This window comes from Elephantulus edwardii, unplaced genomic scaffold, assembly GCF_000299155.1.
Source record: "Elephantulus edwardii isolate Elephantulus edwardi_28Jun2011 unplaced genomic scaffold, EleEdw1.0 scaffold00301, whole genome shotgun sequence".
NCBI classification, from domain to species: Eukaryota; Metazoa; Chordata; class Mammalia; order Macroscelidea; family Macroscelididae; genus Elephantulus; species Elephantulus edwardii.
This window is the reverse complement of record NW_006400051.1, coordinates 2,729,881-2,738,930: the sequence shown is the minus strand read 5'-3', so window position 1 is coordinate 2,738,930 and position 9,050 is coordinate 2,729,881. Positions and strand designations below refer to the sequence as shown.

At 36.7% G+C, this 9,050-nt stretch overlaps 1 pseudogene; it reads right to left on the bottom strand.

The window, feature by feature from the left end:
* Nucleotides 1–7,797: 7,797 nt before the first annotated feature.
* The window catches only part of LOC102850281, an 18,710-nt pseudogene continuing 17,457 nt past the window's right edge, over nucleotides 7,798–9,050 (bottom strand).

Here is a 9,050-nt window from a genome sequence, read left to right as displayed (position 1 = left end):
TCATACAGGCAGGAATATGACCATTAGCATACAATTGGAGAAAGAGATGAAATGTTCAGAAATTTCTGTCAACTTATACTCCAAATTCACTTTGTTAAACAGCATTATTTATTCGGTAACCTTTAGAATCTGCACACTTTGTATTTAATGGATCCAATTATATTCTTTATTGCACACCTGTGAAACATGCTGTTTTTCCTATTAGCACATTTTTTTGATATTCTCTCATATGGTACTTTACTCCATAGGTAATGTGCCTTAATAGCTCCCAAACTCCAGTAACAAGAAAGACTGCAGAACTATCAGCATTCATGCATCAGCATTACTCTTGAGAATTTCTTCCCACAAGAAGCCCTGAGGTAGTACACTTTTTATTTATTCAATTTTTTTCAAAAGAGATAAAATACATTGTCCTGATGGTAAATATAATACATGCTTATTAACTCTTTTTATAGAGACAAACTTAAATTACATATTAAAAAGAACTGAATATTATATTACATTTTTACTTATGGTCAATACTGCTTCACCTGTGGCTAAACCTACGTTTACACCAGATTACTTTGACAGCAGTTTTATTAATCAGATCATTTTATTAATACATATTTCAACATCTACATGCAAAAGATAAATGATGAGTAATCTCTCCCTGTGTAATTTTTTTTTCTTGTTATGTGCCATTGAGTTGCTTGCGACTCATAACAACCCTGTGTAGAACAGCACTAAACTCTGGTCTGTCCTGTGCCAACCTCACTGTCTCTAACACACTCACCCTGATTACCCCAGCCACTGAATCAACCCACCTCATAGAGGGTCTTCCTCTCTTGTGCTGTCCCTCCACCCTCCCAAGCATGGCATCCCTCTCCAAGGACTGGTCTCTCCTTGCAACATATCCAAAGTATGTCAGATGAAGCCTCAGAATCTTTGCCTCTAAGGAGCAGCCTGGTTTAACCCTCGCGAGGGTGAACCTGTTCATTTTCTTAGCAGTCCATGGTACGTTCAATATTCTTCTCCAACACCATTGTCCAGCTCTCTAATGCATAACAAGTGATTGCAAAGACCATGACCTATATCAGGCACACGTTAGTCTCCAGAGTGACACCATTACTCTTCAGTACTTTGGAGAGGTCCCTAACATCAGGCTCTCCCATCACAATCTGTCTTTTAATTTCCTGGCTGCTGGTGTCAAGAGTGTTGACTGTGGAGCCAAGCAAACTAAAGCTGTGAACAATTTCAATCTCTTCACCATCCATCCTGATGTTGCCAATTGGCCCAGTGATGAGAATCTTTGTCTTCTTAATGTTGAGCCTCAATGCATATTGAAGGCTGTAATCCTTGACCCTCTGAAGCAAGTGCTTCAGGTTCTCCTCAGTTTCAGCAAGCAGGGTTGTGTCTTGTGCATAACACAGATTGTTGATGGATCTTCCACTAATTCTGATGCCTCATTTCTCTTTATAGAGCCCAGTCTCTGAGATTATCTGTTCTACATATAGGTTGAAAAAGTATGGAGCTAGGACACATCCCTGGCACATCCCTTCCCAATTTTGAACGATGCAGTGTTTCCTTGCTCTGTTCTATCAATTGCCTCCTGGTCCAAGTAAAGGTTTCACATTAGCACGATCAAGTGCTATTCAAATGATAGTGAACACCACTATCATTTAGATATATGCACTAACAACCAGAGCCAAAGAAGAGGAAACGGGAGATTTCTACCAAAAATACAGTCGGAGATCAATAGAACATGTAATCAAGATGCATTAATAATAATGGGTGACTGGGATGCAAAAGTTGGGAACAAAGAATCAGTAGTTGGAAAACATGGACTCGGTGACAGAAATGAAGCTAGAGATAGAATGATTGAATTTTGTACAGTGACTTATTCATTGCAAATATGTTTTATAAGAAACATAAACGCATGTTATACACATGGATTTCACCTGATTGTATGCACAGGAATCAGATTAATTCCGTTCTGTGGAAAGAACCTCCGGAGGAGCTCAATATCATCTGTGAAAACTAGACCAGGAACTGATTGCAGAACAGAGTGCCAACTACTTATATACAAGTTCAAGCTGAAGCTAAGGAAAATTAAATCGAATCCATGGGAACGAAAATATGACCTTGAGTCTATCCCACCTGAATTTCAGAACCATCTCAGAAACAGGTTTGAGGCCATGAACACTAATGAACGAAGGCCAGATGAGTGGTGGGAGGATATCAAGAGTATCATCCAGGATGAGTGTAAAAGTTCCCATGTAATTTACTGCCTCTAAAAACCTGCTGGAGGGGTCAGCTATGCATTGAATCTGAGTTAATGACACCAACATCTTAACTATCTTCAAATATCAAGTTAGAATTTCCCCACTTATGTTTGAAGTTATTGTCTTTCAGTTGTTTCTATTAGGATCAAAGTAAGGTATGCATGCAATTAATTGGTTCATTTATGCCTTTTAAATTAAAAAAAATTCCCTTATAGCTCTTTTATTGAAGTAGCACAGTAAACCGTCTGTAGTGTTTCTCACTCTGAACTTTGCTGATAGTTTCCCAGCATGTCATTTATGTTTCTCTGTCTATGTAGTTAACTGTAAATGCTAGCTGCAACTAAAAACTTCACTAGGGTGGCAGAATGGATGAGACAACAGACCTATTAATTTGCTTCCTTCAAGAGACATTCTTTAGGCACAAAGAAAAAAATCAAAGAATAGGAAAAAATGTACTAAGTGACTGTAAATGCAAAAATAGCAGGAGTGATAACGTTGATTTCTGGAAAAATAGTCTTCAAAAAATCAGCATAAGGGACAAGGAAGGATGTAAAATAACGATTAAAGGATCACCTTAACAAAAACACATAATTTAAATAAATTTCTATACACCAAATGAAAGACTCTCAGAATGCATAAAGCAAGTGTTAAAAAAGCTGGAGAGAGAAAACGTAACTACAGAATAGGTTTTGCATATCAGTTTTTATAAAAGATAGAATAACTAAGAGAAAACGGAACAATCAACTTTACCTCACAGACGTATATAAAATTTTCAACCTAATGAAATAATAAGACATATTTTCCCAGGGCATGTGGACCATTCTCTAAAATGGACCATATGCTAGATCACATAACAATTCTAAATAAAGTTAAAACATTAAAATAATGCTAACCATTTTCTCAAATAACAATATATAAAATTAGAAATCAGTTTATGAGGAAAATGGAACAACACTTTACTGAAAAAGATCTTCAACAAGATGGATAGAGCAGAGGGAACACCAAATAAACTAGACCTTAAAAAAAAAACATCAAGACATATCATAATCAAATTCTTCAAATTAAAAGGTAAGAATAGAATTCTAAAAGCAGCATGAGGAAAACAGTCACCTACAAAGGTGAAACAATTAGATAATAATGGTTTTAGACAATATTTGTCTTTATGAGACTGAGTTAGTTCACTCAGCATAATACTCTTCAGTCCCTCCCAAATTAGGTAGTAATTTACAAAATCATTGCTCCTGCATAGTATGCCATTGTGAGAATGTACCATAATTTATCAATCCATTTGATGGTGGTTGGACATCTGGGCTGTTTCTATGTTCTTGTGATGGTGAATAATGCTGTTATGAACATGGTGTACAAGTTTCTGTTTGTGCCTCAGTTCTCATTTTCACAGGGTATATTCCAAATAGGTTGCCTCTGGAAACTCTATGAACGTGGAAACATGATGAAAGTTATTCAAGTGTCCAGGTCTCTCATTCATAGGGTCACTATGAGTCATTTACAACTTGATGGCACTTAACAACAACAACAACAACGAGAGAGCCCTGTTGGCCTAGTGGTAGAAGTTTATGCTACCAAGCCAAAGGTGGGTGATTTTAATCTGTAGTCCTCAGGCCTGGTTTTAATTGTTTCTGGCCAAACATTCTTCTAAGTAGTATAGCACTTGTCTGTCCATTTCCTGTCCAGAGGTAACTTGTGGTTGTTGTAATGCTAAACACTGTGACACTGATGTGTCAAATGTGATAATGGTTACCCATGGTCACTATGGTTGACCATGGTTACCCATGTTTGGTTACCACGGACAGTGTTTGGTGGAGCTCCCAAATGAAAACAAGCTTGGAAGCAGGAGTGGCATCCACTTCTGAAATAGCTTGCCTCAGGAAACTCTATGAAAGTGGAGAAACAATGAAAGTCATACAAGTGTTCAGGTCTTTCGTTCATTGGGTCACTATGAGTTGTCTGCTACTCGACAGCACTTAACAACAACTTTCCGAGCAGTGGAATAGCTAGGTCATATGAAATTTCAATGTTCAGCTTTTTTGAGGAAGTGCCAAACTGCCTTCCAGAATGGTGTGCCATTGTACAATCCCACCAACCACGTAAAAGAGTTTCTATCTGGCCACATCCTCTCCAACATTTATTACTTGCTGTTCTGTAAAGCTTTGCCACTGCTACTAAGGTGAAATGGAATTTCATTGTGGTTTTGATTTGCATCTCTCTTATTGCCAGTGATTTTGAGCATTTCTTGATGTGTCTGTTGGCAATTCAAATATCTTCCTCTGTGAACATCTTTCCATGTCTTTTGCCCATATTGTAGTTGGGTTATCAGTCCTTTTTTTAGCTTTTTGCTAATTTTATTTAGCTATTTTATTCCATCCAGCCAAAAATACGTATTTTATTGTTTTCACTATTGCATGTAAAAATGAAGCCCTTAAGTTAGACATAGGTTTCACACATCCACACAAATAGTATCAGACACATTTGTTGGTCTATGTCTGCTTGATGTTTGCGGAATATGCAGACCCTTCATGAATCTAACTCTTCTGATGTAGTTGTGAATGAAAAATTGAGGAATTAAAATTAATAAAATAAAATTTTTAAAATAAGAAAAATTCTTTCATTGTTGTGCAATCCCTCCCCTCAAATCTACTCCACTATGCACCCTTCATTATGGACTCCTGCAAGGACAATAATATCCAATCACATATTCCTTTTAAACAGTTTCCTCCCTCATCTGTTTCAATGCAATATACATCATTCCTCCCCTCTGTTTCTGTCTTCCCCGAACCCTGATGTCTGTCCCATTTTACAACAGTGGCTCTGAAATATTTGTCCTTTTTTGCTGAGATACTGCACCCAGCATAATGTTCTCCAGGGTCATCCATTTTGCATAATATTTCATGTGTTCCTTGTTTGTCAATATTGCATAGTATTCCACTGGGTGAATATACCAGAACTTTTTTCCCTATTCATTTGTTTGTTGATGGGCACTTGGGTTGTTTCCAGCTCTTTATAATTTCAAACAAAGCCACAATAAAAGTGGGTGTGTATCTATCTATCTATCTATCTATCTATCTATCTATCTATCTATCTATCTATCTTCTTGGGTTGCAGGTATGGTTTCTTTAGGGTGAATTTCCAGTGGTGGAATTATTTTGGTATTTCTATTTGCAACTTTTTGAGAAAGCACCATAAGGCTTCCATAGTGGTTGCATCATTTTACACTCTCATCAACAGTGAATAAGAGTTCCAGTTTCTCCACAACCTCACCAGCATTTGATGTTTGCTGTTCTGATAAATTTTGCTATTCTTACTGGGGTGAGATGCTATCTCATGGTTGTTTTGATTTGCATATCTCTTAGAGCTAGGGATTTTGAACATTTCTTCAAGTGTTTGTTTGCCATCTGATTGTCTTCTTTGGTGAAATGTCTGTTCATATCCTGTGCCCACTTTTAAATTGGGTTATTTACCTTTATCTTGTTGTGGTGATCGAATATTTTATAAATTCTAGATATAAGTCCCTTGTCTGACATGTCACACCAAATATTTTTTCCCGATCTGTGGCTTCCCTTTTAACCCTGTTGGAGAAGTTTTTGTATGTGCATAGGGATTTGATTGCTAGAAGGTCCCATTCATCCATTTTATCCTCTCCTGGTTGTAGATTTTCCAGGATGCTTGGAAGACTGTTTATGTTGTGGGTTAGGACTCTAGAGTTCTTCCAATCTTTTCTTCATTGAAGTTTATAGTCCTTGGTTTTAGTCTTAGGTCAATAATCCAATTTTAAATGGTTTTTGTGTATGGAGTGAGGTGTGGATATTGCTTGCATTTTCTGCAGATAGTTTTCTAATTTTGCCAGGACCATTTGTTAAAAAGGCTGTCATTTCCCCACTTAACTGATTTAATCTCATTCTCAAAAATCAGTTTACCATAGGTAGATGGGCTGATTTCTGGATTCTCAATTCTATTCCATTAATATATATGTCTGTCATTGTACCAGTACCATGCTGCCTTGACCACCACAGCAGTGTAGTAGGATTTGAAATCAGGGAGTGAGATGCCTCCTACATTGCTTCTCTTTTTAATGAGTGCTTTGCTTATTCTGGGCCTCTTTCCATTCCAAATGAAATTGGAGATTGCCTTTTCCAACTCGTTGTAGAATGGAATTGGTATTTGTATGGGAATTGCATTGAACATGTAAATTGCCTTTGTTAGTATTGCCATTTTTACAATATTGAGTCTTCCTATCCATGAGCAAGGAATATTCTTCCACCTCTCCAGTTCTCTTTTTGTTTCTTGTAATAATGTTTTATAATAATTTTCTCTGAATAGATCCTTTGTGCTTCTGGTTATGTTTACTCCTAAGTATTTAATCTTGTGAATAGCTATTGTGAAGTGTATTGTTTTTCTCAGCTCCAGTTCTTTATTCTCTTTGTCACTGTAGAGAAATCGAGTTGATTTTTGTATGTTGATCTTGTATCCTGTAACTTTCCTGAATAGGTCAACTGTGTTCAGTAGTTTTCTTGCTGAGTCTTTAGGATTTTCTAAGTAAACTATTATATCATCTGCATAGAGAGATAATTTTACCTCCTCTTTGCCAATTTGGATACCTCTTATTTCCTTCTCTTGCCTTATTTCTATCACTAAGACTTCCAATACAATATTGAGTAGGAAAGGTGATAGTGGGCATCCTTGCCTAGTTCCTGTTTTCAAGGGGAATGCCTTTAATCTCTCTCCATTGAGAACAATGTTGGCTCTCTGGTTTGCGCATATAGTTTTTACTATGTTGAATAAATTCCCCTCTAATCTTATTTTGTTGAGTGTTTTAATCAGGAAAGGTGTTGGATTTTGTCAAAGGCCTTTTATGCTCAATTGATAGGATCATGTGGTTCTTGTTCTTTGCTTTGTTAATGTGATGAATAAACTGGTTGTTTTTCCTTTTTTTCATTTTTTAAATTAAATTTTATTAGTTTTAATGAACATTTACAGAGATTTTGGGTTTTCATTCATTCATTTTTGCACTGTTTTCTCCACCCTCATCCCCAGTTCATTCTTCTTCCCCCACCCCATGTCTGTTTTAATTGTCCAGTTGCCACAGTGCTTGTCAAAGCCAGTTCTGATTAATCTCCTTTGTCAGTGTTTCCCTTGCCATTCCCTATCACTCGCTGAACCTTCCTTGCATACCTGTTTTGAATCCCACATGGTCATGGTGAATTATTTCTTTTATGTGTTGTAGGATTCTATTAGCCAGGATTTGATTCAGGATTTTTGCATCTATGTTCATGACAGATATTGACCTATAGTTTTCTATTTTGGTGATATCTTTACCTAGCTTTGCTATTAAAGATATGTTTGTTTCATACAATGAGTCTGGGAGAATTCCATCTTTTTCTATTTTCTGAAATAGCTTATGTAGGATTGGTGGCAGTTCTTCTATTTGATAAAATTCACTTGTAACACTATTTGGTGCAAGACTTTTTTGGCTGGAAGTTGTTTTATTACTTTTTAATTTCTTCTTTTGTAATGAGTTTGTTCAGGTGTGCTGTTTGCTCTTTTCAAGGAGTTTTGACAAAATGGTCCAGGCTCCAAGGCTCACTCCATGCCTCCATTCTGGGCTTTTATGAAGAATATTTTCATACAACTCAGCCAGATTCATGGAGAATAATGGGGGCAATTAATACAATATTTCATATAATAACTCTGAGGCTCCACCAGTCGACAGTATGGTTGTGGGGCTATTTTTGGATTATTTTGGGTGCCATATACCTCTATGTGCAACAAAAGGTGGTTATGGTATCAGAAATACCAATGCCATCTTTACAGAATCATAATCTCTTAATACTACATGGCCAAGTGAATCCAAAAGAATATTTTCTAGTTTCAAATCTCTCTATATAACTTATATGAAATGTAAGTAATCCAGTACACTGGCAGTTTCAGCTGCATAAAACCTTGCTGTGTGCTCAGGAAAGGATTTTGCTCTTTGTAAATGAAAACAGAGCTCCCCTCCACTGATGTAATCCAGAACAAAGAACAGTTTTCCAATTGTTTGGAAAGCATAATGTAATCCAACCAGAAGTGGGTATTTCACATTTTTCAATTGCATTCTGTTCAACTATAATAAAATGTTACACAATTCTGTAGAGAACAAGTTTGTTTTGTTTTTTCATGTACTATTGTGACGGCATAAAATTTCCCTCAAGTTTTTGTTGTGCAAAAAGAACCATGTCAAAGCTACCTTTTCCAATAATTTTTAAGAAATAGGAGTCAGTTGGTTTGACCACAGGATTCCTAGATGGTCCCTCATTGATGTTCTCTAGGGAAGGAAGTATGGACCTCCTCTCCTTTCACAACCTTGGAACTGTGAAACTCTCAAGTCTGATCAGTTTTCACGAATCTCTCTCTCTCTCTCTCGGCTTGCTAACTTCCCCTTGGCCTCCTTAAGTTCTTCAGCTTTGGTTTCTTTTTTATGAGAAATGATGGATGCCTTGTAGGTGACTCTTTCATTCTCATGTTCTGATATATCTGACTGGTTATTTGAAGTGTTCATTTGAAAGACTGCTCTGACATCTGGATGCTTGTAAAGTTCTGAGCATCTAACTAAGTTCTGGATGAATTTATTCAGTTTTCCTCTTCTTTGAATAATAAAATAAAATTTCTTCTACCAGGAGGCATCTTCAAGATAATAGCAGAAAACTGTCTCTAACTCTGGAGTTCCACAAAAGGTAGTTGTGGTATCAGAAATACCAATGCCAACGTTGTTGTTGTTGTTAAGAGCCGTCAAGT